At 41.7% G+C, this 25,250-nt stretch overlaps 1 protein-coding gene across 7 annotated transcripts in view; it reads right to left on the reverse strand.

The window, feature by feature from the left end:
• Nucleotides 1-25,250, reverse strand: part of LOC111144676 (arginyltransferase 1) — a 160,687-nt gene that overhangs the window by 7,422 nt on the left and 128,015 nt on the right. For 2 of the 7 annotated variants that reach the window (XR_002640420.1, XR_002640419.1), the window contains exon 12: nucleotides 107-228. The exons of the other annotated variants lie outside the window; for them this stretch is intronic. The gene's annotated coding sequence lies outside the window, so the exon portion shown is untranslated. The remainder of the gene's footprint in view (nucleotides 1-106; nucleotides 229-25,250) is intronic. 7 annotated transcript variants of the gene reach the window in all.

Consider the following 25,250-nt stretch of genomic DNA (forward strand, 5'->3'; position numbering starts at 1 on the left):
TATATAAATTGTATGTTAAACAAATGATATAATTAAAAATTAGAATTAAAAAACATATGCACAGAAAGAACCCGAGGCCTTCCCACCAAACTTCAGCAGCGCTTACCTCCGCAGAGCCAGGCATGTGGGCGTGTGTGAGCAAGCTCCCTTGCGCTGGGATGCGTTGTGGGATTTTCACTTTCCACATCATATGTTTAATAATCACAAGCGTATCACCCAATCATGTTTCTGGTAAAAAAAAAATTCTTAAACCAAAAGAAGCCACCCAGAGCTCAAGTGCTGGTGAATAAATAAATACGAAGCATCCAGCCCAGGATGGGTGCTCAGAGCAGCAGCACGACTGCCACCGCTGATCTCAGTAAAGGCAGTGCCGCTCTTCTCAGCACCGAGAATGCCCACTTCGGTCACGAAGCCTCTGTTTAAAGAGAGTGCTCATGTCTGCGCGGCCTTTATCGTGTGAAGCTGGGGGCCAGAGCTGGGTGTGGGGAACACCTGCCTGCAGAGCTCCTGGAAACGGGAGGGAGCTTCTGAGTCAGCTGACTGGGGCTGCACATGGGGCAGGGTCCCCCCACGGCAGTGCTGGTCCCAGGCCGGGACCTGCCTCCATGCGAAGTCGCCCCTGGGGGCTCATCTAAACTTCCGTGTGAATGAATGGCCCCAGAGGCAGAAGAAAGCGCTGCCAGTCTTCCAAAGAAACCAGGTATTACAGACAGTGAGCTAAATTCTACTGCGCTGGCTCTCCATCTTGATGGCATCTTAGAATCCTGTGTGAGGTTTTAGGGAACTCTGATGCTCAGCATACACTGTGGCGCCCAGAGATAAGAGAACAGAAATACCCCATCATGCAGTCAGACAAAGAGGAGATCTTTAAAACACACCAGTGCGTGAATCTAAGGATATGTTAACAATTTCTTGCAATTGGCTTTAAAAATAGTGCTCTAGGACAGAGAATTGGCAACCTCCCCCCCTAAAGAAATCCAACCCCCAAACCAAAAACCAAGGCTACAGCGGGGAATTCCTATGTTACCATCTTCATGTGGCCATTTTTCATTTCTGCTCCCATTAAAGCTTCAGAGTGGAGAGGGTGGACCTCAGGGGTGCCTGAATGGTGCAAATAAGAACCTACAAGATAACCCCGCTTGTCTTCTTATATCTGATAGAATAATGTTTTGATCCACTAGTTTTGTGTTAGAAGTCAGCAGACTTCCATTTAATTTTATTTGTAACTTGATAAAGTGACTCAGTGAAGACTAAAAAACCCAATATATTAACATAGATGAGAGAAAAAGAGACATTGATAATTCCTTAAGAATCAGTTTACAGACCGTCAAAACGTGAGGAGGGGCGCCTGGGTGGCTCAGTGGGTTAAGCCTCTGCCTTCGGCTCAGGTCATGATCCCAGGGTCCTAGGATTGAGCCCCGCATCGGGCTCTCTGCTCAGCGGGGAGCCTGCTTCTCCCTCTCCCTCTGCCTGCCTCTCTGTCTACTTGTGATCTCTGTCAAATAAATAAATAAAATCTTTTAAAAAAAAGAAAACAAACAAACAAAACACGTGAGGAGTAAGGGTCAGTGGTATCGTCTCTGTAAGTGCTTTGTTACTGTTCAGTTTTATGCTTTTGAAAGTTTTCTTTTCTGGATTTTTAAACCTAAAACTGGTTGCTATAATCTCTCTGAAAGTTCATAACGGCAAGTTAACATTAGTGATACAAATAAGCCTTTTACAAAACTTGGATGAGATTTTATCAGGTCTGATTTTACCAGGTAGTAAATTAACTTCAGATTTTCTCAATTACTCGTCTGCTACATTAACTAGCAGCGGTGTGTTTAATATTCTTCCCAGTACAGCTGGAAACGCACAGCTAAAATAACAGTGATAGTTTACACATTCCTAACTAGCAAAAAATAGTTCTGGGACTTTTTTTTTCTTTTAAATTAAGACAGGAGAGCTTCCACTTCCAGAAGATAATCTCTGCCTACTTCTCCCTCCTGTCCCATAGGACAGAAAACCCTGCACATTATACAACAAACGTAAGAAGACAGTGAAACGAAAGAAGAGGCAGCCCAGTGGGGACGCTGAGATCTGAGGCACGATAAGGTGGCGAGCATCCTGGGCTTTCCTTTTGCCTCAGGTTTTCCAGAGGGGATACTGGAAAGCCGGCAACCCCGAAAAGCCAGTGCACTGAGACAAAACAAACAAACAAAAAGTAGTAAGAAAAACCTCCCTTTAACCAGAGGTCCAGGAAAGTGGCAGCCTAGCAAGAAAGGAAACTTTCTGCCAATAATCTCAAAAAAACAAACTGCCACAACTCATGCAATATGAAAGATAATGTAAATAGCTCTAAAGCTAGTGAAGAAATTGAGTTTGTAATTAATTTTGAAAAAGAAATCTCTAGGCCCCAATGGTTTCACTGGAGAATTCTACCAAACATTTAAATAAGAATGAGCACCAATTCTACACAAAATCTTTCAGAAAATAAAGAGAAGGAACCTAAATCAGAGCAAAAGAAAACTGCAAAGCAGTGCCCGTTAGGAATATAGATGCAGAAATCCTTGACAAGGTGTTGGCAAACACAGATCCAGCGGCTGCACGTACTCCCAGGATGCAAGGCTGAGTCAGTATTTGAAAGCCAATCAATATACCTCCCATTTTAACAGTTTAGAGAAAACATCTACATACTCACATCAATTGATGCGAAAATACACCTCAAGGGTTCAACACCCAACCAGGCATGATAAAAACTCCCAGAAAACTAGGACTGCACAGGGATTTCCTTAACTTGATAAAGAATGAACGCTTTCCCCCTAAGGTTAGAAATAAGGTGGTGCGCCTGGGTGGCTCAGTGGGTTAAGCCTCTGCCTTTGGCTCAGGTCATGATCTCAGGGTCCTGGGATCAAGCCCCGCATCAGGCTCTTTGCTCAGCGGGAAGCCTGCTTCCCCCTCTCTCTGCCTGCCTTTCTGCCTACTTATTATCTCTCTCTGTCAAATAAATAAATAAATTCTTTAAAAGAAAGAAAGAAAGAGAAGGCAAGAACTCGTACCATCACCAGTTTTACTCAAAATAGTGCTGGAAGTCCTAGCTAATGCAATAGGAACAGAATTGAAAACAGGAACTGAAATGCATGTGGATAGGAAAAGAGGAAATAAAACTGTCCCTATTTGCATACGACATAACAGTGTCTGTAGAGAATCTCAAGGGTGCTATAAAACAATCCTCCTAGAACTGTAAATGAGCCCAGCAAAATCACAGGATAAAAGATCAACATACAACAATCAAATGAACTGTAAGTCACACACCTTGTAAGGGACCAATATCCCAGATATAAAGAACTCCTAAAACTCAACAACAAAAGAACCCAAATAAGTTGATTCAAAACCAGGCAAAAGACATGAATAGACATTTCTCCAAAGATGACATACACGTGGCCAATGATCATACGAAAAGATGCTCAACATCACGCGTCATTAGGGAAATGCAAATTGAAACCACAATAAAATACCATGTCCCACGCATTAAGATGGTCATTGTCAAAAACCCAGAAAACAGCAAGTGTCGGCAAGGATGTGGAGAAACTGGAATGCTTGCACCACTGCTGTTGGGGATGTAAAAGTGCGCCCTCTGGGAAAAACAGTATCAGTCGTTTCTCAAAAAAGTTAGAATTATTATATAATCCAGAACTCCATTTCTGGACATAGACCCCAAAAAATAGAAAGCAGGGTTTCAAAGAGATATCTGGAGGCTACCCATGTTCATTGCAGCATTATTTAAACAGCCACAAGGTGGAAACAACCCAGGTGTCCATGAATGGTTGAATGGGTAAACAAAATATGGTCTCCCTGTACAATGGATATCATTCAACCTTAAAAAGAAATGAAGTTCTAACGCTACAACATGAATGAACCCTGAAGGCATGAATGAACCCAAAAGGACAAATAATGTATGATGCTACTCCTCTATGAAGGACTTAATCATCAAATTCATAAAGACGGCAATTAGACTTGTGAGCTGAGAAAGGAATGGGAGCTATTGTTTAATAGATACAGAGTTTAGTTATGGGGCCATGAAAAAAGTTCTGAAGACGGATGGTGGTGATGGTCGCACAAAAATGTGAATGTCCTTAATGCACTGAATCACACACTTTTTAAGTTCATGGATTGGAAGACTTTTGAGAAAAATATTAATTCTCTCCAAGCTGACATATAGATTTAACACAGCTCCTAACAAAATCTTCGTAAGTACTTTTACGGATATAGGCAAGATTATTCTAAAATTTATACAGAAAGACTGGGAGAGCTGAAACAACTCTGAAAAAGAATGAAGTTGGAGAAGAATCATTCTGCCCAACTTCAAGGCTTGCTTCATAGTTCCAGCAATCAAGACTGTGTAGTATTTACAAGGGTGGACACACAGATCTGTGGAACAGGACAGAGGATCCGGAAACAGCACCGCACAAGTCCAGCCAACTGATTTTGACAAAAATGCCAAAGCAGGGGCACCTGGGTGGCTCAGTGGGTTAAAGCCTCTGCCTTCGGCTCAGGTCATGATCCCAGGGTCCTGGGATCAAGCCCCGAATCGGGCTCTCTGCTCAGCAGGGAGCCTGCTTCCTCCTCTCTCTCTGCCTGCCTCTCTGCCTCCTTGTGATCTCTGTCTGTCAAATAAATAAATAAATATTTAAAAAAAAATGCCAAAGCAATTCGGTGGGGAAGAGCCTTTGTAACCAGCAGTTTGGGAGCAATTGGATATTCATAGGCAAAAAACTAAATCTTGAACTAAACTTTCCATCTTAAACAAAGGTTAGCTCATGAATCATATATTACATGTAAAAGTATAAAACTAATGGAATGTCTCTGATACCTAGGGCTTACTGAAGAGTTCTTATGACACCAAAAGCACGATTCATAAAAGAAAAAGAAAAAAATGATAAACTGGACAGCATCAAAATTAAAAACTTTTGCTTTGTGAAAACCAACAAAGGACAAAAAGACAAGCTACTGAGGACCTGTATTTAAAATACATAAAGGTGGGCACCTGGCGGTCTCAGTTGGAAGAGATGTAACTCTTTTTTTTTAAAAGATTTTATTTATTTATTCGACAGATCACAAGTAGGCAGAGAAGCGGGGGTGGGGTGGGGTGGGAAGCAGGCTCCCCGCTGAACAGAAAGCCAGAGGCAGGGCTCGATGCCAGGACCCCGGAATCATGACCTGAGCTGAAGGCAGAGGCTTTAACCCACTGAGCCACCCAGGCGCCCCGTGCATGCGACTCCTGATCTTGAGTGAATCTGAGCCCCACATTAGGTGTAGAAATTCCTCAAATAAATTTTAAAAACTTTACAAAAATAAAAAAGTATATAAACAACTCTCGTAACTCAGCCATATAAAAACAAACAAGACATGGGGTGCATTTCACTGAAGGGAATATGCGGATGGCAAGTAAGCACATGAAAGGATGATCAACAGCTACTGGGGAAACACAAATTAAGACCATAGTGGGATACTGCTATCCGCCTATCAGAACAGCTAAAACAAAAACAGTAACAAAACCAATGCTGGCAAGAATGTGAAGAAATATCGTCTTAAATACATGTTGGTGGTAACAGAAAATAATACAGCCATTCTGGAAAACAGGTTGGCATCTTCGTAAGAAATTAAACATATATTTAACCCTAAACCTAGCAATTATACTCTTGGTCATTTATCCCAGAGAAACAAAAAAATAAGTTTACATGAAAACCTGTGTAACAGATGTTTACAGCAGGTTTTTTGAGTGAGAGTCCTAAAATGGAAACAAACCAGATGTCCTTCAACAGGTAAATAATTAAACAAGCTATGGTACAACCATGGTCCATACCATGGACTACTTCTCAGCAGTAAGAAGGAACGGATTATTAATACATGAAGAAAGAGAGAGAGAGACACACACGTATACTCCACCCGCCAACACCAACCCCTCACACATATAAAGAAGGAAAGAGGGAACTCACAAAGGAAATTTAGTAAAACATCTAGAACATCTTATTGGACCATGTCTTTGAAATTTAGTTATTTTAGCATAAAAATCCCTAGTAATCTGAGATTAGTGGTCAAAGGCAGTATATTTCAGGATTTTACTTATTTTCATAAGCAAAAACAAACTATAGCATTTTATGTACAAATTTAAAATATTTTCAGATTTTATTATATATTGTGTTCTTTAAAATTATCTATCTGCTTTTGAACCTTAAGCTCAATTACTTTCTTTTACTTCTGGTTCAAAGTTCACACAATGCTATAAACCAAATACATTGATCAATAAAGCCAAAGTTCAATAAGTCTGATCTGACTTAATAAAGCAATAACTCATTGTGTTGACTTTTAATAATTTATTATTCAAGATGAGTAGGGGATTTATATGATTATTTCCTTAACTGAAAAAAATGACCGTATCAGAACCTTTCATTACATACTGCAATTAAGAGCAATCTCAAAATGAGACTTTACATATTCACTGTTTTAAAGAAACTTGAATGAATGAACAGATGTCTAAAACTTCTTAACCATAAAAAACTCAAGTCTAGGCGCCTGGGTGGCACAGTCAGTTAAGCATCTGGCTCCTGGTTCAGGCTCAGGTCATGACGTCATGGTGGTGGGATTGAGCCCCGTGTTGGCTTTGTGCTCAGGGTGGCATCTGCTTGAGATTCTCTCTCTGGCTCCCTCTGTCCCTCCTACTTACGCTCTCTCTAAATAAATAAATCAATCAATCTTACAACAAACAAACAAAACTCAAGTCTCAGAGCTAACCAGGATATCTATAAGAATGACACTTGCCTCACTGAAGCTCGCAAAAAAATTTAAATAAAGAAACATATGATACTAGCAAATGAAACCGAGGCTGTCAGAGAAAAATAAAGCAACCAGAACAAAACGTCAAATTAGGTCCCTCAAAAATCCTCATAAAGGGCTCAGATAAGTGAAGGCCATCTCTCTCCACTGTAAGTAGTGATTATTATTTTTAATTTTATTTATTTATTTGAGAGAGAGTGCGCACAAATTGTGGGGAGGGGCAGAGGCAAAGGGAGGAAGCAGGCTACCCACTGAGCAGGGAGCTCGACGCAGGGCTCAATCCCAGGGTCCTGGGATCACAACCTGAGGACCTAAGCGGAAGGCAGACGCTTAACTGACTGAGCCACCCAGATGCCCCTGATTTTTCTGAATATCAAGATAAAGACAATGTGCGGGTCTCGAACCATGCTTAATGCAAACAGAGGCACTGTTTACCTAGGAAGAAAGGCCAGAAGAAGCTCCGCTTCTGGCCCCAGATTCACCAGCCATGAACAATCCAGCTATCCTACAATCCTAAAGCTTTTTCATACTCAAAACACACTTTAGATTTTTTTTTTTAAGATTTTATTTATTTATTTGACAGACAAAGATCACAAGTAGGCAGAGAGGCAGGCAGGGAGAGAGGAGGAAGCAGGCTCCCTGCCAAGCAGAGAGCCTAATGTGGGGCTCGATCCCAGGACCCTGGGACCATGACCTGAGCCAAAGGGAGAGGCTTTAACCCACTGAGCCACCCAGGCGCCCCTAGATTTTATTTTTAATCCCAAACAATGGTGGGAATGCAAAGGCCAGTGAACGGAGTTAATGGCCATAATCAAAGTTTCCAAGATCTCTTATGCAAATTAGAGAAAATCTACTTCTTTTTAAATTTTTTTTTTTCCGGCATAACAGTATTTATTGTTTTTGTATCACACCCAGTGCTCCATGCAGTCTGTGACCTCTCTAATACCCACCACCTGGTTCCCCCAACCTCCCACCCCCCCACCTCTTCAAACCCTTCAGATTGTTTTTCAGAGTCCATAGTCTCTCATTGTTCACCTCCCCTTCCAATTTCCCCTAACTGCCTTCTCCTAACTCCCCATGTCCTTTTTTTTTTTTTGAATCCTCACCCCATCCATCCCTGGGATCTAAGCCTGCAGGGTCTGATGGAAGCCAAAGTGGTGAGAAGAAAGTGAAACTCTTACATCCTTTTTTAAAAATGCAAAGATTTGGGACGCCTGGGTGGCTCAGTTGGTTGAGCAGCTGCCTTTGGCTCGGGTCATGATCCCAGCGTCCTGGGATCGAGTCCCGCATCGGGCTCCTTGCTCGGCGGGGAGCCTGCTTCTCCCTCTGCCTCTGCCTGCCATTCTGTCTGCCTGTGCTCGCTCACTCTCCCTCTCTCTCTCTGACAAATAAATAAAAATTAAAAAAAAAAAATTATAAAAAAAAAAGCAAAGATTTGCATTTCTGTGGATACTGCATATCCGTTTCTAATAATTTTTTAAAATGTTCTCACAATTCAGAGACTAAAATGGAATGAGCAATAAATTCAATACTTAAGAAAAATTAGCAATGAGGAAAATGCATGCAGCATTTTTTTCTACTTTGGCCAACTTTGCCTGGAAAAATACAATTTAAAACCTCAGCAATTTTGTCCCTGTAAGCCATCTTACTGTCAACTGAGTTTTTCCTTTTATTATAACCACTTAAAAATGGAGCTTTCCTCCACCCAGCTTCACCGAGGTAAACCTGACAAGTATTAGGATCGAGCACATGTAGTGTGTACAACGTGGTATCTGGATACACGTACACACTGTGAAATGAGTATCACTGTCAAGCTAATTAACACATCTATCAAAAGTGATTTTTCGGGGCGCCTGGGTGGCTCAGTGGGTTAAGCCGCTGCCTTCGGCTCAGGTCATGATCTCAGGGTCCTGGGATCGAGTCCTGCATCGGGCTCTCTGCTTGGCAGGGAGCCTGCTTCCCTCCCTCTCTCTGCCTGCCTCTCTGTCTACTTGTGATCTCTCTCTGTCAAATAAATAAATAAAATCTTAAAAAAAAAAAAAGTGATTTTTCATGCAGAAAAAGCCTTTTATAGGAAGAGCATTCTGGTTGCGTTCTGCCATTTTCTCTGTGGGTAGCCTAACCAGCCTGATGGTAAACTCCCCGAGGGTGGGAAGCAAGTCTTGTACTTCTCGGCTGGGGGCCCAGGCACCACATTCCCGAGATGCTGGGGATGGGGAGACCCACGCGGCGCAGTGCGGAGCGGGCATCCCATTAGTGTCTGCGGTTCCTGGGGCTCATCTTTCTCCCACTCTAATTAATAGACAAGCAACAGAAGACAGATCTTCAGAGCAACTACCCCGCTTTCATCCGCTTTCTTGTTAATTAGTACCTCATGTTTATTACTCAGTGTCTGAATTCTCCAATTAAATCATTCTTGGATTGTTTTATTTCTGAATGTGTAATAAATATTGAAATTAATCAGGTCACAAAAGCTTTAAATTGTGTTCTGTGCTAATCCATTTTTAGGACAAGAATGGTATCTGGCATCTTCATAAAATTCCCATTAATTAACCACAGTAAACTGTACGGAAATGATGTTAACTGCAAACAACCCGTCAAACATGTCCTAGGTTTTCTGGAATGAAACGCTGTGTCTCATGCTTCACATCCTAGTCTAGTCTATGTCTGCTTCTCCAGAGAGACTAAGAATTCTAGAAACAAAGAAACTGTGTGGGGAGTACCCATGCTCCAGACCTTTTATGAACTGGCAGAACTGAACTGATGATTTGTAGAGAGAGAGGAGTCTGGGCCCGAACCCGACAGTGAGCCACAGCCAAAGTGAATGGCGTAAGCAGCATTTAAGGATACTTCTGAGTCAGCCACGAGCTACGAGTTGCTTTGCTACTGCTCAAAGGCCCCGATGCTCACTGGTCCTTAATCCAGTGAGCATAACCTATATCTGAGTGTTTGATTCTACTGTCTTTGGATACTAGATCAGAACCCGCAATCCACTTTCGGAAAGCAAACTCCCTTTCCCGAGGTGATCAACGAAAGCATGAAACCAAATCAGTTTTGCTGTCTGTTGCTCAGAGGAAGAAATGTTTTCTTTGACCCTCGGAGAGCCACGCAGGTTCGCTGTTTTTGCTTTAATCTTACTAGATCCTTCCACCCCTCTTGTGCTAGCGGGCTGGTGGACTCCTCCGTGCACTTCCAGAGCTTCTGCTGTGCTCTCACTGTGTCACATTTGCTTATGATGACATCCATTTGTTACTTGCTGACTCAGATCTCCCCAGGTGACTTAATGCTCTTGGTTTTCATGTTCTTCACAGTGCATTGAAAAGCTCTACTTTGAAGTAAAATGTTTTAAGAATGAAACGTGTGCACTATAATAACAACATTAAAACTCCTTTCTTGTTATTAAATAAATTAACCAGCAACCAAATGAGTTAAGGCAAAATTTCACCATCGATACATAGAACCTCTGAACAACAGAAAAATTCTCTTTTGTTCAGGCCACATTTCAGACTCTCCTGTGTTCTTCATCAGCTCTGACGGGTCTGACACAGAAACTGAGTTTTTGTCTTCCTGTTGCTCAGCCACAAGATTTATTCACAAGCCCCCAAACTTGAGACTTTCTAAATTTCAGTTTTTTTAAAGTTTAAAATAAATCTCTAAGAACTCTTCCTGTATCCCCACTACTTCTTTTTCTCTTCTCCTCTTCCTTTTTTTTTTGAAAATTTTTTTAGATTTTTATTTATTTATTTGACACACAGAGAGAGACAGCAAGAGAGGGAACACAAGCAGGGGGAGAGGGAGAAGCAGGCTTTCCGACGAGCAGAGAGCTCGATCCCAGGACCCCGGGATCATGACCCGAGCAGAAGGCAGATACTCAACAACTGAGCTACCCAGGCACCCCCAACTACTTTTTTTCTAAGACCTGAACTTGTTATAGAACTTTTGAGGGCAACAACACAAGACGACAGAATCAGAGGCCTTTTATAGAACAGTGTTGCTCGGTCCTTTGAATCCAAACATGTTTCTGTTACATATTTTTTAAAAATCTCAACTATTCCTTTAATGTATTTTGAAAAACAAAATAAATAAGTATGGTGACTAAAAATGAATAAAGCAGTGTTACAAAGCACTGTATTTTTAGTCCATACACACTCCTTCTCTTGAGAACAAATTTGTTTTAAAAAATACAAGCTGGGGGTGCCTGGGTGGCTCAGTGGGTTAAGCCTCTGCCTTCAGCTCAGGTCATGATCCCAGGGTCCTGGGATCAAGCCCCGCATCGGGCTCTCTGCTCTGCGGAGAGCCTGCTTCCTCCTCTCTCTCTCTGCCTGCCTCTCTGCCTACTTGCGATCTGTCAAATAAATAAATAAAATCTTTAAAAAAAAAAAAAAAATACAAGCTGATCCTTAAATAAGTTTGAACTGCATGGGTCCACATATACACAGATTTTTTCTTTTTGATAAATACAGTACACAACTGTGAATGTATTTTCTATTCCTTATGATTTTCTTAATATTTTTTCTAGCTGACTTTGTTGTAAGAATAGACTATACAATACATATATAACAGAACAATTATGTGCTGTTTATGTTATTGGTATGGCCAACGGTAGGCTCTTACTAGTTAAGTTTTGGGGGAGTCTGAAGTTAACGCTGATTTTCAACTGCATGGGGGGAGTAGGTACTCATAATTCCTGTTGTTTGAGGGTTCAGAAGTGTGCAGTTAAGAAAAGAATGGCTAGTTTGTAGTGAAAGCCAGGTCTATGGTTCTAAAATTACCTCTAGCACCACTGGCAAATCAGAAAGTGCTCATAAACTGAAAGGTCCCTTCTGATTTTCCTTGCTTTCTTCAATGCAGTTTGAGTGCTTCAAGAACAAGTTCGAAACGCCGGGAGGGTGTGGGTGGCTCAGGTGGTTAAGCGTCTGACTCCTGATTTCGGCTTAGCTCATGATCTCAGGGTTATGAGATCGAGCCCTATATTGGGCTCTGCACTGGGCACAGAGCCTGCTTGTGATTTTCCCTCTCCCTATCCCTTGCCTTTCTCTCTCTTTCTAAAAGGAAGGAAGGAAGGAAGGAAGGGACAGAGGAAGGAAGAAAAAGGTCTCCTATTCAAAACTCCTCATTTTTAAAATGACAATGTAACACAATAACTGATTAGCCGCATTGCGGAAGAGCCTTGGTTTTGTCAAGATTCGCAGGGATGGATTTAACAACAGGGTGTTTTTCAAAAGACATTAAGAAATAGAGTTCAATTTATAATCACTTTTCTGAAAACAGTATTGTATTTTATAGAACAAGGATCACGCAAATTTCATGAACTAGCTCAAATCCACTATTTACACTGAGTCACCTAATCACAGCACCTAATCCCTCCTGTTCCCCGTACCCTCTAATTTCGTCAACTTGAAAGGAAGGTTTTCTGGTTTAATTCCCAGTTTTGAGGCACTACCTGGCATCACTTTAAGATGCGTATCAAAGCTCCCACGTGGACAATAATTCGCTTCAGGCTGCTAAGGCCTATACAGACAGCAGGTGGAAAAAATGCCGAAGAGAAGTTCAAATCGTACTAGTGTCGTCCCCGAGCCCTCCCAGGCGCCTGCAGAGCGGGCATCCATCAACAGCTGCTACACTTATAACTGACTCTTCGGAAGAGACAGATCTTCTTTATGAAGGGACTTAACTCAGATCTGAATGTGAAATGAGAGCAGAGATCCTGACGCCAAGGCTTAGACCACCGCAGTAACTGCTGTTGTCTGCTCAAAGAAACGATCGATGCGATTTAACATTAAGTAAGCAACAAAGAAATTAAAAGAGGAAAACACAAATGGCATTTATTTAAGTTTTCTCTAGCACACTCAACTCATGTTTACTTAAAGTAAAATACTTTTTAGGGATGCCTGGGTGGCTCAGTCAGTTAAACAACCGACTCTTGGTTTTTGCTCAGGTCCTGATCTCATGGGTTGTGAGATCAAGCCTCATGTCGGGCTCTGAGCTCAGTGGGAGTCCGCTTGGATATTCTCTCCCTCTGCCCCTTCCCACACTCACACTTACTCTCTCTCTCAAATAAATAAAATCTTAAAAAACATACACACATGAAATAAATCTTTAAAAACACACATATATAAAATATGTGTTTAAAAACACATATATATGTGTGTTTTATATATATATGTATATATATATATATATTTTTTTTTTTAAGATTTTATTTATTTATTCAACAGAGATCAGTAGGCAGAGAGGCAGGCAGAGAGAGAGGGAGAAGCAGGCTCCCCGCAGAGCAGAGAACCCGATACGGGGCTCGATCCCAGGACCCTGAGATCATGACCTGAGCTGAAGGCAGAGGCTTAACCCACAGAGCCACCCAGGTGCCTCTACATATATGTTTTTAAAGATTTTATGTGTGTGTGTGTTTTTAAAGATTTTATTTATTTGAGAGATAAAGAGAGAGATCACAAGTAGGCAGAGAGGCAGGCAGAGTTGGGGGGAAAGCAGGCTCCCCACTGACAAGAGAGCCTGATGCAGGGCTTGATCCCAGGACCCTGAGATCATGACCTGAGCCCGAAGGCAGAGGCTTAACCCACTAAGCCACCCAGGTGCCTATAAAAATATATATATTTTTAAAAGGCATCTTTGAGGGGGCACATGGGTGGTTTGGTCGGTTAAGTGTCCAACTCCTGATTTTGGCTCAGGTCATGATCTCAGGGTCACGAGATCGAGCCCCACACTGAACTCCATGCTCAGGGGGAGTCTGCTTGAGATACTGTCTCTCCCTCTCCCCCTCCTCCCCATATGTATGCTCTCTCTCTCAAAAAAATAAATCATAAATACATAAATAAGTAAGTAAATACATGGCATTTTTGCATAATAAAATCAATGGACATAGTATTTCAGTCCAGGGTTTGTCAAGGGACATAAGCCTATATGGTCACTTCTTTCTCCAAAGGCAGACACATCTGGAGAATCCAGATGCTTGGCAGACAAAGATAGTTACATTACAAACAAAACAAAAGTGAGGAGTTATTTTAAAAATTAGGCATGCAATTATTGTATAGTTTGCTAAAATATATTATAAACAATGAGATTATTGTATGACACCACATAATACAATTTGGTTTCATTTTGGACAGTTTTCAGTTAATTATCTAGCTAGGAAGATAATCTTTGGCATACCTGACCAGTAAAATTACAAATTTAGGCTGTATAAAATATAAAAAGGTCAGAATCTTGACCAAGACAGTAGACCACTTATAAGAACAGAAAGATCTGTGCTAACTCTGTCTGCATCTGCGCAGCAGAAGAGAGAAAAAGAACCAGCTTGTCACTTTGCCAACAAGCGAGTGACTTCTCTTACGCAGGGCCCATATATACGCGTGGATACACAGAATAAAACACAAAATGAAAACCGTGTGCAAAACTGCTGTCTTGGTTATCAGTATCACTGGAATTAAGAAACAGAGAGAGGCCTGTCAGCCACAGACCAGTTCAAACTTGTACTAGTTTTTCCTGCCTGTAGCCTAGTTCTCACCTATACTTTCCTCAGGCTTTTGATGAGTGCGCCCATTATTACAATCAGGCAAGTTTCATCAGACAGGCTCAAAATATCCATCTAGACCCCCCACCCGAAGCTGTCTAGGGTAGTAACTGGTCATTCAGGGCAGTAATGTGGCTGTGGCGGGCATGTTCCCTGGTCTGACCTCAGCGTTCAGGGACCCATCACACACCGATAACACCCACTGGTCACGGTCGCAAAGGACTCTCGATAACCTCAACAGTGTGATGTCTACAGAGTAATTTAAAGAAGTCTTCCCAACGACAGATATACTCTGAGATGCCTGCCCATCCCAGCCCCTTTCTATTACTCATCAGTTGTTTGCCTCATGAATATGGATTTAGAGCAATAGGGTCAGTGCGGGGCTGAAATAAGCATTTAGCACAACGCACGGACCAACAAACACTCATCACAGCACTCGCTGCTACCGTGGCTCCGTCTCCCAGATCAGGAGAGGAGCACAGCTGGAGCAAGAATCCAGGGCTTCTCCCCTCCCTCCTCGTCTCTCGGTTGTAGAACAAATAAAAAAATACTGGAGTGTATCACGTGAGCAAAGAGGAGCACTGTTCAGCACTTTTGTTTCAGCTCTGTGTTTGTGAGAAATGTGCAAATGGGTATGGTCACGGAGGAAAATCCATTTCTTATGGTGGACCACATCCAAGAGTTCGGAAAACACTTCCCTAAACTACTTGGCCTCACCCGAAACTACAGTTTGAATCTTCTGGTGTCAAGAGTGGGAACAGGGAAGGTGGGTGAAAGAACACAGTGTAGCCGTGTAGTGCAATCCAGAGGATTACAGCAAATGCTACAACATCAATACGGCAAATGCTATAATGTCAATACGGTGCATAGTAGTTGGTGCTTCAGAACCACATAGCTTACATTTGTGGAATGAGTTCTAGTTGTTGTTGTCTTTTTTTTTAAGATTTTCATTTACTTGACAGAGAGAGAGATCACAAGTAGGCAGAGAGGCAGGCAGAGAGAAAGAGGGGAGGAAGCAGGCTCCCTGCGGAGCAGAGAGCCCGACGCGGGGCTCGATCCCAGGACCCTGGGATCATGACCTGAGCCGAAGGCAGAGGCTTTAACCCACTGAGCCACCCAGGCGCCCCTGCGTTCTAGTTTTTAAGCAGTGTGATCCTCACAACAAATCTTAAAACATTTGGAGGTCACAAAACATACCTTCTCTGAGTGTTGAGTTTTAGAAGATCTTTATATATATTGGACACTAAGCCTTTATTGGATATGTCATTTGCAAATATCTTCTCCCATTCTGTAGATTGCCTGTGAGTTTTGCTGATTGTTTCCCTTGCTTACAGAAGCTTCTTATTTTGATAAAATAGATACTTTATATTTGCTTTTGTCTTCCTTGCCTTGGGAGGCATCTAGAAAGAAGCTGCTATGGCCAATGTCAAAGAAGTTATTGCCTCTGTTCTCTTCTAGGATTTTTACGGTTTCAGGTCTCACATTTAGGTCTTTAATCCATTTTGAAATTATCTTTGTGTATGTTGGTGGGAATGCAAACTAGTGTAGCCACTCTGGAAAACAGTATAGAGGCTCCTCAAAAACAGAACTAAAAATGGTTCCTTAAAAATAGAACTACTACTCTATTATCCAGCAATTGCACTACTCCGTATTTATCCAAAGAACACAAAAATACTAATTCAAAGGGATACATGCACCCAGATGTTTATAGCAGTATGATCTACAATAGCTGAACTGTGGAAACAGCCCAAGTGTCCATCAACTGATGAGTGGATAAAGAAAACTCTGTGTGTGTGTGTGTGTGTTTTACTCAGCCATTTTTAGTATATGTGCTGCCGAAGCGAGCACGCGTGTTTTACTCAGCCATAAAAAAGAACGCAATCTTGTTATTTGCAAAGACACGGATGGAGTTAGAGGGTATCATGCTAACCAAATAAGTCAGAGGAAGACAAATACTATACGACTTCACTCGTATGTGGAATTTTAGAAACAAAATAAACAAGTAAAGGGGAAAAAAAAAAGAGAGGCAAACGAAGAAAAAGACTCTTAACTATAGAGAACAACTGATGGTTACCAGAGGGGTGGTGGGTGGGGGGAGATGGGTGAAAACAGGTGATTAAAGAGGGCACTTGTGATGGGCACTGGGTGATGGGAAGTGCTGAATCACACTGTGTACCTGAAACTAATATAACACTGTATGTTAACATTGGGAATTTAAATAAAAACTTAAAAAAATAAATAAAAAACCCATACTAGGATTCTTAACTTTATGTAGTGTGAATTTCCCACTTCACAGATATGAAACTGAGGCTGAGAACCTGTGACCTGCCTGAAGTCACAAAGCTAATGTGTGACAAAACCAGAACGTTTGTCTTTATATCTCTACTTTAAATATGTTACTTGGCATTCACACTCCAGTTGCCTGCTATTCTATGGTAGTAACGGTTAAGTATTAAGTATAAAGTTAACAGACTGATTTTGGAAGTTGTTCATGAAAAATCAGAAAATGCTATCAAATATACTAAAAATTCAACTGAATATTACTCAACTCTTAATTTGAATGATCCTAAGAACACGACAATGTAGTCAGTTTGTTGGTCAATATGACAATACCATTGGTTCAAAGATCTTTAGAGCTAGTTAGGAATCAATGACATATTTTTTTAAAAAAGATTTTATTTATTTGAAAGAGAGAGACAGAGAGAGAGCATGAGAGGGGGGAGGGTCAGAGGGTGAAGCAGATTCCCTGCTGAGCAGGGAGCCCAATGCGGGACTCGATCCTGGGACTCCAGGATCATGACCTGAGCCAAAGGCAGTTGCTTAACCAACTAAGCCACCCAGGCGCCCCCAAATCAATGACATATCTTAAGACCTAAATGCAATGCACATGACAATCAAGATATAATCTTTGGGGCTTAAGCAATGCAAACTGCAATGAGCAGACAAGAAATTTGCTGAGGAAACACTTGGTCATGAGCTATGTGTCCATTTCTTTGGGATACGGGTCCCTGAAATGGCACTATATAGCTCTGGTGTGTCTTACAACCTTGAAAAACTGAATTAAGAAGGAAAATGTTTGAGAATAAATACTATGGTACTAATAATGGTGTTGAGGAATCTGAGTATATTTGCTATTTTTTGGTACTTATAATATTTGATTGACCTGGGTCCATTAGAATAATAAACAGATTGCGCTCATGATCTCATCTGTCACCTTAACAAACATTCAATCTTCAGTCCATGAATGTGGCAAATCTCTCCATTATTTAGGTCTCTGAAGAATGTTTTGTAGTTCCCAGACTTGCAGGAGTCTTGATAAATATATATATATCTAAGTAATGAAGATCTTTTATGCTACTGTAAGTAGATTTTTTAAAAAAAAAAATTCATTTTCTAATTGTTTGCTGCTAGTAGGTTAAAAATTCAATTGATTTTTGTATATTAGCCTCACATCCTGCTACCTTGCTAAAATTTACTTACTAGTTCTAGTAGTTGATTAGCATACTTCTGAAAATTTTCGACGTAAACAATACTTTTTGTCTCCAACAGGAAATGCATAGTTAAATAACTGATTAAGACTTGTTACTTCCAAACTAAGTAAAAATTTAGGTTCATCACCTCTATAAATTTATTACATTTTTATCAGAATTTTATTTTAGTCTTTTTTTTTTTTTTTTTTTAAGATTTTATTTATTTGAGGGGCACCTGGGTGGCTCAGTGGGTTAAAGCCTCTGCCTTTGGCTCAGGTCATGATCCCAGAGTCCTGGGATCAAGCCCCTCTTTGGGCTCTCTGCTCAGCAAGGAGTCTGCTTCCTCTTCTTTCTCTGCCTGCTTCTCTGCCTACTTGTGATCTCTGTCAAATAAATAAATAAAATCTTAAAAAAAAAAAGATTTTATTTATTTGAGAGAATGAGAGACAGTATGAGTAGTGGGGAGGGACAGAGGGAGAGGGAAAAGCAGGCTCCCCACTGAGCATGGAGCCCGATGTGGGACTTGACCTCAGGACCCTGGGATCATGACCTAAGCTGAAGGCAGATGCTTAATGGCTGAGCCACCCAGGCACCCCCATTTATATGAGTATTTTAACAGACAACTGAATTATAGGGAAACAGATTACATTACATTTATAAAAGAAGTTTTAAAATGTTGAAAGAGATTTAATTATCATTTTATAAATACAATCAAACATTATTCAAAAGCCCCTTAAAAAATGATTGCTAAAATGTATAAAACTTGCACACTGAAAACAAGATTTATAATCTGAGTTTAAATGTCTAAAGAAGGAACACATGTTATTTTAATAAACTATCACTGTAATGAACAGTAAGTTCTGAAATTAAAGTGAACCTTGGCATTGTTTTTCTTGCAAACAAAAATCATGCTCACGGGCACCTAAAACTTACTGTTCAACAGCTGATACCATTATACCCACAAATATGAAAACCTAATACATAAATCTTTAAAAGCTGAGATAAACCAGTCTTCAAAAATTCCAAGTGGTCATTTATTAGTGGGTTATGAATCAATGTAGTGGGTCAGGACAGCCTTTTTTTTTTTTTTTTTTTTTTGATAAAATAGCAAAGCAAATGGAGTATATCACATCTAATGAGGATAAACCTTATTTCATGAAACTTTGGTTTCAACTGCATATCTATACGGACTGACACGACACTTGCACGCAGGCATGTGTACAAGGGCTGTGCGCTAGGTGGAGATACAAATTGTATTTTTCCTATGGGTTGTAGTTAAAACTGTGAAAAAAACAAAGACAGATGTCCTCAACATCACTATCTACACAAAATGAGATTTTTCTAAAAAGCGGTACTCTCTCTATTCTCTGTCACTTACTGATGCCCGGGAGGCACTCCCCGCGGCCCCGTGTTTACATTACTGGGGGCTCGCAGCCCGAGAATTATCTGGTAAATGAAAAGGGGCTTCATTCAGGGACATCACCGCTCCTATATCTAATGGCACCAAGGAATGGAAATCTCTGGCAGGTCCGTCTCTGCTGCACCATGTGGTACTGGCCGCGGCTGTCGTCCTGGTTGTGTCAGTCTTCCTCAGTAAGCCTACCTTCATTCTACTTTAGCTCCCCAAACCCCAAGCCACAGCCTGACATGCCTCTGGAACTATAAAACCAGACACTCCTACTTCTCTGGATGCCATTTCGTATCCTTGATGGGTTCAGTGAGCCCGTCACCCAGTTTTCAGAGACGACCAGTCCTGTGACCCCTTCTATGACGTTTTGCTCCATTTGTCCTAGCTTTGGTTCCTTTCTAACTGACTTCAGATGCTATTACCATATTTCAACCACTTCCCTGTCAACAGCTTTAAATTCTTGCCCTTTCACGGCAACGAACAGCCTGACCAGACGACTGTCTGCCTTCTCCAGGCTGGAGATTCTCCATCTACACAATCACCCTCGCTGATTTTTTAAGTTTTATTTAAGTAATCTCTACCCACCAATACAGGACTCGAACTCATGACCCTGAGATCAAGAGGCACATGCTCTTCTGACAGAGCCAGCCCGGCCCCCCTCACCCTCGCTGACTTGGACAAGGACTGGCAACTCACTCTGTCTCCTGTTCTTCTTGTCCTGCCACCACCCCTGTCACTAGTACCTATTTTGAATGGAAAACAAAAGGCATCAGAAGAGAAAGCTTTCAACCTGCTGCCACCACACCGATCCAATCACCCTCACTGCACTGAGCCTTTCCTCACTCTCTCCTACAACAGACGAAGGGTCCTTACTCTCTAAGGCTCATCTTCCCGTCTGTGCGCTTGGCTCTTCTTGTGCTTCACGCCAGAGACCTGGATATACTGGTTTCCAGCTCCTTCTGTTACTGTTACACTTTCTCTGCCCGAACTCCTTCAGCTTTTGAAAATGCTCAAGTCTCTCTCAGTTCTGAAGGCCTTCGGTCTTCAGATTTACCTTTCTGACGAGCGTCTTCAAAATTCAGATTATGTCACCTTCTTCACTTGAACTTCGTTGTTTTTTTTTTCAAGATTTTACTTGAGCGGGGGTGGTAGGAGCAGGAGGAGGGGGAGAGGCAGAGGGAGAAGCAGGGAGCGCAATGTGGGGCCTGATCTCATGACCTGAGCCGAAGGCAGATGCCTAAGCAGTTGCCCCCTCTCAGTTTTTAAGCCCTGACACTGCTTCTTCCCCCTGAGCTGAGACAGTTCTTGCTGAGAAACTCCAAAGGTGCTTCTCAAGCCCTGTCAGCAGAATCAGACGCTGCTACTGCTCCCTCTTCTTGAACATGCTTCTTGTGACTTCCATGACTCTACACTCTCTTGGCTTCTCCTGACGTCTCTGGTCTCTAGTGGGGATCCTCATCTATTCGGTCACTCCATGGTGGGCTGCCTCGGGGTTCTCGCCTCAGACCACTGCTCTTCACTGCAAACAACCACACTCACTCATCAGGCTCCTTTGCACGTTCTAATGCCACCTTCCCAGGCCCTTCATCAGTGTCAGGTCTGTAAGTCCAACTGTCTCCCCGACACCTCTATTCATGTCTCCAAACACCCTCAACTCAACGTGTCCAAGCTGAACTCACCGTCCCTCTCCTCCCCCGGATCTGCTGCTCCTTCCATGTTCCTCATGTCAGAAATGAAGAGTCAGTATTAATTCTGTTCCTGTCAGGCTTGACCACTCTCTTCTCTCACCTCACCATATACAATTAACTGGCCAGTTCTGTGTGCCCCACCTCCTGAATATCCTTAGCATGTGTTCACTCCTGTCCCAGTCCCAGTTGTCACCACCCTGGTCCAGGCCACCATCATCCTTTGCTTAGAGCACCCCACGCAAACCCTCCAGATCAATCTCCCCACCTCCAGTCTTAATTGAGTCCTGGTCATTCTCCGCATGTAGAATAGAAATGACAGAACTGCTGATGTTACTCTGGTGCTTAAAAACCTTCCCTGGCCTTCTAGTATGTTCAAGAGAAATCTTGAAGTCCTTATAATGATAGAGCAAAGTTCTTCACCAGCCAGCTGCCTCTCTCCCACCAAGCCCAGCACCCCCTGCCAAACTCTAGCTGTGCTCCCGGCACCGCAGCGCCCCCTCCCCGACCCAGGCCTTCTAAATATTCTCTCTTCCTGAAGCTCTTGTGTCCCTGCCCTTTAAAAATTCCAACAGATCACTTCATCCAAGAAACACTCCCTGCCCTCCCGTGTCCAAAACTGGACTGAGGACCCCCTGATGGGAACTAACTGCTTTTATCTCCCCCAATATGCCACTTACACACTCCACTGAACCTGCCGGGGACCTGTCGGCGTCCTCTGCTGAGCTCCCGGGCGGCTGGGATGACTAATTTACGTCTTCCTCATGAAGCATAATACTGGGCTGGATAAACATGTGTTGAATGAATGATTTTATGAATTCTTCCCACTTCTGATTCTAATTCTTGGCTGGCTCCTCCAACTATTTCAAATTAGACTAGACTTTTTTTTTTTTTTTTTTTTTTTTTTTTAAATCCACTACTTTCTCCTGTTTGTGGTCCTTACTCTGTGTGTCCCGATGCCACGGACATGGTCAGCTGACACGAGGGATATGCCGTCTCAATACTTCTACATCAGACACTGCCTGGGCATTGCCTCTCATCCTCCGGGCCTCGTCTCTGACTCATGCCATGACTAACGTGCACAGTTCTGTGAAGGGGAGTTGGGCAAGGTCTGTCTTACTTCCTGCCTTTCCGATGTAGCAGCCTGATCTCCACTCGGACATGTGCAAATGCACAGCGCAGAGACATTAACACCCAGTGAGACCATCATCAGCCAGGGGACCGAGAAAGCCAGGGGACACATATGTCTTCCTGTGATCCTTTAGGCAGCCAATTCTGAGACATCCCTGAGGGTTACTCAAGGGGCTGCAGTGCAGTCATGTTAGTGCTGGTCCGCAACGTGTGCACCCACCATTCTGTTATCTCTCCCTCTTCCCTTCACTAGTTCACTGTCTCTGGTCTCCACTCCTGCTCCCCGGAACGCAAGCCCATGTTTCAGGATCTGCTTCTGGAGGGAAAGCAGGCTAAATAACTCTTCAGCATCACAATTTTTACTCTTGTTTTCTTATTTTGATAGGGGTTGGTAAAACAGGTAGCTTTACTTCTTTCCCGGTTGTCAACATGTCCTTCCTATTTTCAGACAAATTTCACTTTGTTATCATTGAACACTCCACAGAAGCACGAACAAGTTAAGTCTCCCATAAATGATGTCCATTTCAAATGAATGGCAGCTAGGAAAATACATTTCTTACAAGAACAGGAATTCGACCCCAGTTTTCATGTTTATATTAAAAACATTTTGCTAGCATCACATAAAAGAACACTTATAAAATAAACAGACTTTCTCATACCTTCACTTTATAGCTTGCTTATTTTTCTGCTCAGAGACTGAATATTAACAGACACAAAAGAGAATCTAAACAGTTTAAAAATACCTTTCAGACAAAGGCAGAGACTTCATTCTTCTATTGAAGCTGGGTGTGAATGATATAAGAAACTTTGGATTGTTATGTTTGTCTTTGGGTCAGTTCCTCCAACAGCTAGTAGACACAGTATTATGACTAGCAAATGATGCAAGTTCTGAAATTTATCACCAAAATATAGCACCGAGTATCCTTCAATAATTTTTTTCAATTAAGCTAATGATTCATGCTCTGTTACTACAGAGGCACAAGTTAAACCAAGAATACTTACTGATAATTTGCAAGGTTGAAAAATGTTCAGTTAATTGCACATTACTTGGGGCTGATGATAAGCTTGACTGACATCCTGAGATATGATCTTTTGCCCTTTCTTTACTTATTTAATCTTTAATCATTCCATCATTTGTCAGAGATCATTTATTGGCTAAGCAAAGTTTATAAATTCTCTTTTAGCAAAGTTTTTGAATTTTAAAAATTTGTTTAAAACCAGAACGCACAGAAATCATCAATGCTTAAGGAATTTCAGTGCTTTTGGGGTAGTAATAAATTTTTACTTTCATTACAATAAAGTATCCTTGTGAAGGGGTTATGTGTCTTCTCAAAATTTTCTAAGGTACCTGGGCCAGAGTATTAAAAGAATTCTACTATTATCATACATCAGCGATAGTAATATTATTTTTATAAAAAAGCATGTGAAATCCATGCCTCCCAGCTCTGATACGTTAAGTATATTCTCCATTTATAATATATGTAATGCCTAGAATTAAGATGCCACAAAGCTCCCTAACAAATAAAAACAAGTTTCTCTCTCTCTCTCTCTTTTTAAAAAAGATTTATTTATTTGAGAGAGAACAAGTAAGAGAGAGAATGAGAGGGGAGAAGGTCAGGGGGAGAAGCAGACTCTCCACAGAGCTGGGAGCCCGATGTAGGACTCTATCCCGGGACTCTGGGATCATGACCCGAGCCAAAGGCAGTTGCTTAACCAACTGAGCCACCCAGGTGCCCCCCTCTCTTTTTTTAAAAACAGATTTTATTTATGTATGATGGAGAGTGATAGCGAGAGAGGAAACACAAGCACAGGGGAGCTGGAGAGGGAGAAGCAGCTTCCTACTGAGCAGGGAGCCGGACGCAGGGCTCGATCCCAGGATGCTGGGATCATGACCTGAGTTGAAGGCAGACACTTAAAGACTGAGCCAGCCACCCAGGTGTCCCTAAAAACAAGTCTCTTAAATACTCTATAGATTGCCAGGTGACCCACACCTTCTCTGTGTTAAGATTCACATTTTTACATATTCTGATATTTCTGAAACCCAGATGCATCTTACAACTGATGGAGTCATAGTCTAATTGGCAACATTTCTCCTATCTTAGTAGTACATCAAATAAAGGGCTGAAATTGATGACAGCTCACGTTGTTCAACAGGACATCATCGTTCATCCAGCACTTAGACAACAGTACGGGCTTTAATTTTATTCTTTAACTGACACGTTGGACAACCTCTTCACTATATAAAAAATGTCAGTTTTTACTCAAACAAACAAACAGAACAGCACTGGAAGACACCACACAGTAGAGCGAGGCTAAATGAGCATTTTATAGACATGCTCTCAAGCATCATGATTGTGTCCAGCTTACTAGATGGAATGATTTCAAAATGATTGTTATTTATTATAGAATTAATTAAATTAAAAACTGGGTGATTACAAAAGGGAATTATTTACTTAAAAATTTTATCTATTCAATCAGAAAAGAGAAAGGGATCAGAGAAATATTTCTTGAATAACTAAATGGAAACCTCAAGTCTACTTCAAACTTCTTCAGAACTACTTCAGTCTGCCTCTGGCCAGGACTCTGGCAACTTTCAGTCATTGGCTCACTGTTCATGCATGCCTTTTCGGGCAAAGACTGGCTGGTAAAAATTTGTAAAGCACTGTTTTTAAAATTTCTCTCATGCAAGACTGGCTTTAAGACACTCAAAAAAAAAAAAAAATGGGAACAGTGGTTGCAACTGTTGAATTTACTTTAGTAATAAGTCTGTTGCACATTTTCAGTAGAAAATGCGAATACTAAAATGTTACAATACTTTAGTGATATGCACAAATACCATAGGAAAGCCTTGTTTTCTTGCTCCTACCGTCCTCATTAAAAAACCATGTCAACTAGGGAAACCTAGTTTCTAATTTTTAAAACAGGAGTCTTATTAGTGTTACACTGACATCTGGATAAGAAAGGGTATCTTTGAAAAATAGGTTAAGTGGCGGGGCGCCTGGGTGGCTCAGTGGGTTAAAGCCTCTGCCTTCGGCTCAGGTCATGATCCCAGAGTCCTGGGATCGAGCCCCGCATCGGGCTCTCTGCTCAGCAGGGAGCCTGCTTTCTCCTCTCTCTCCCTCTGCCTGCCTCTCTGTCTACTTGTAATCTCTGTCTGTCAAATAAATAAATAAAAAAAAAAATCTTAAAAAAAAAAAGAAAAATAGGTTAAG

This window comes from Enhydra lutris, unplaced genomic scaffold, assembly GCF_002288905.1.
Source record: "Enhydra lutris kenyoni isolate GAN:26980312 unplaced genomic scaffold, ASM228890v2 scaffoldscaffold12, whole genome shotgun sequence".
In the NCBI taxonomy this organism is placed as follows: domain Eukaryota; kingdom Metazoa; phylum Chordata; class Mammalia; order Carnivora; family Mustelidae; genus Enhydra; species Enhydra lutris.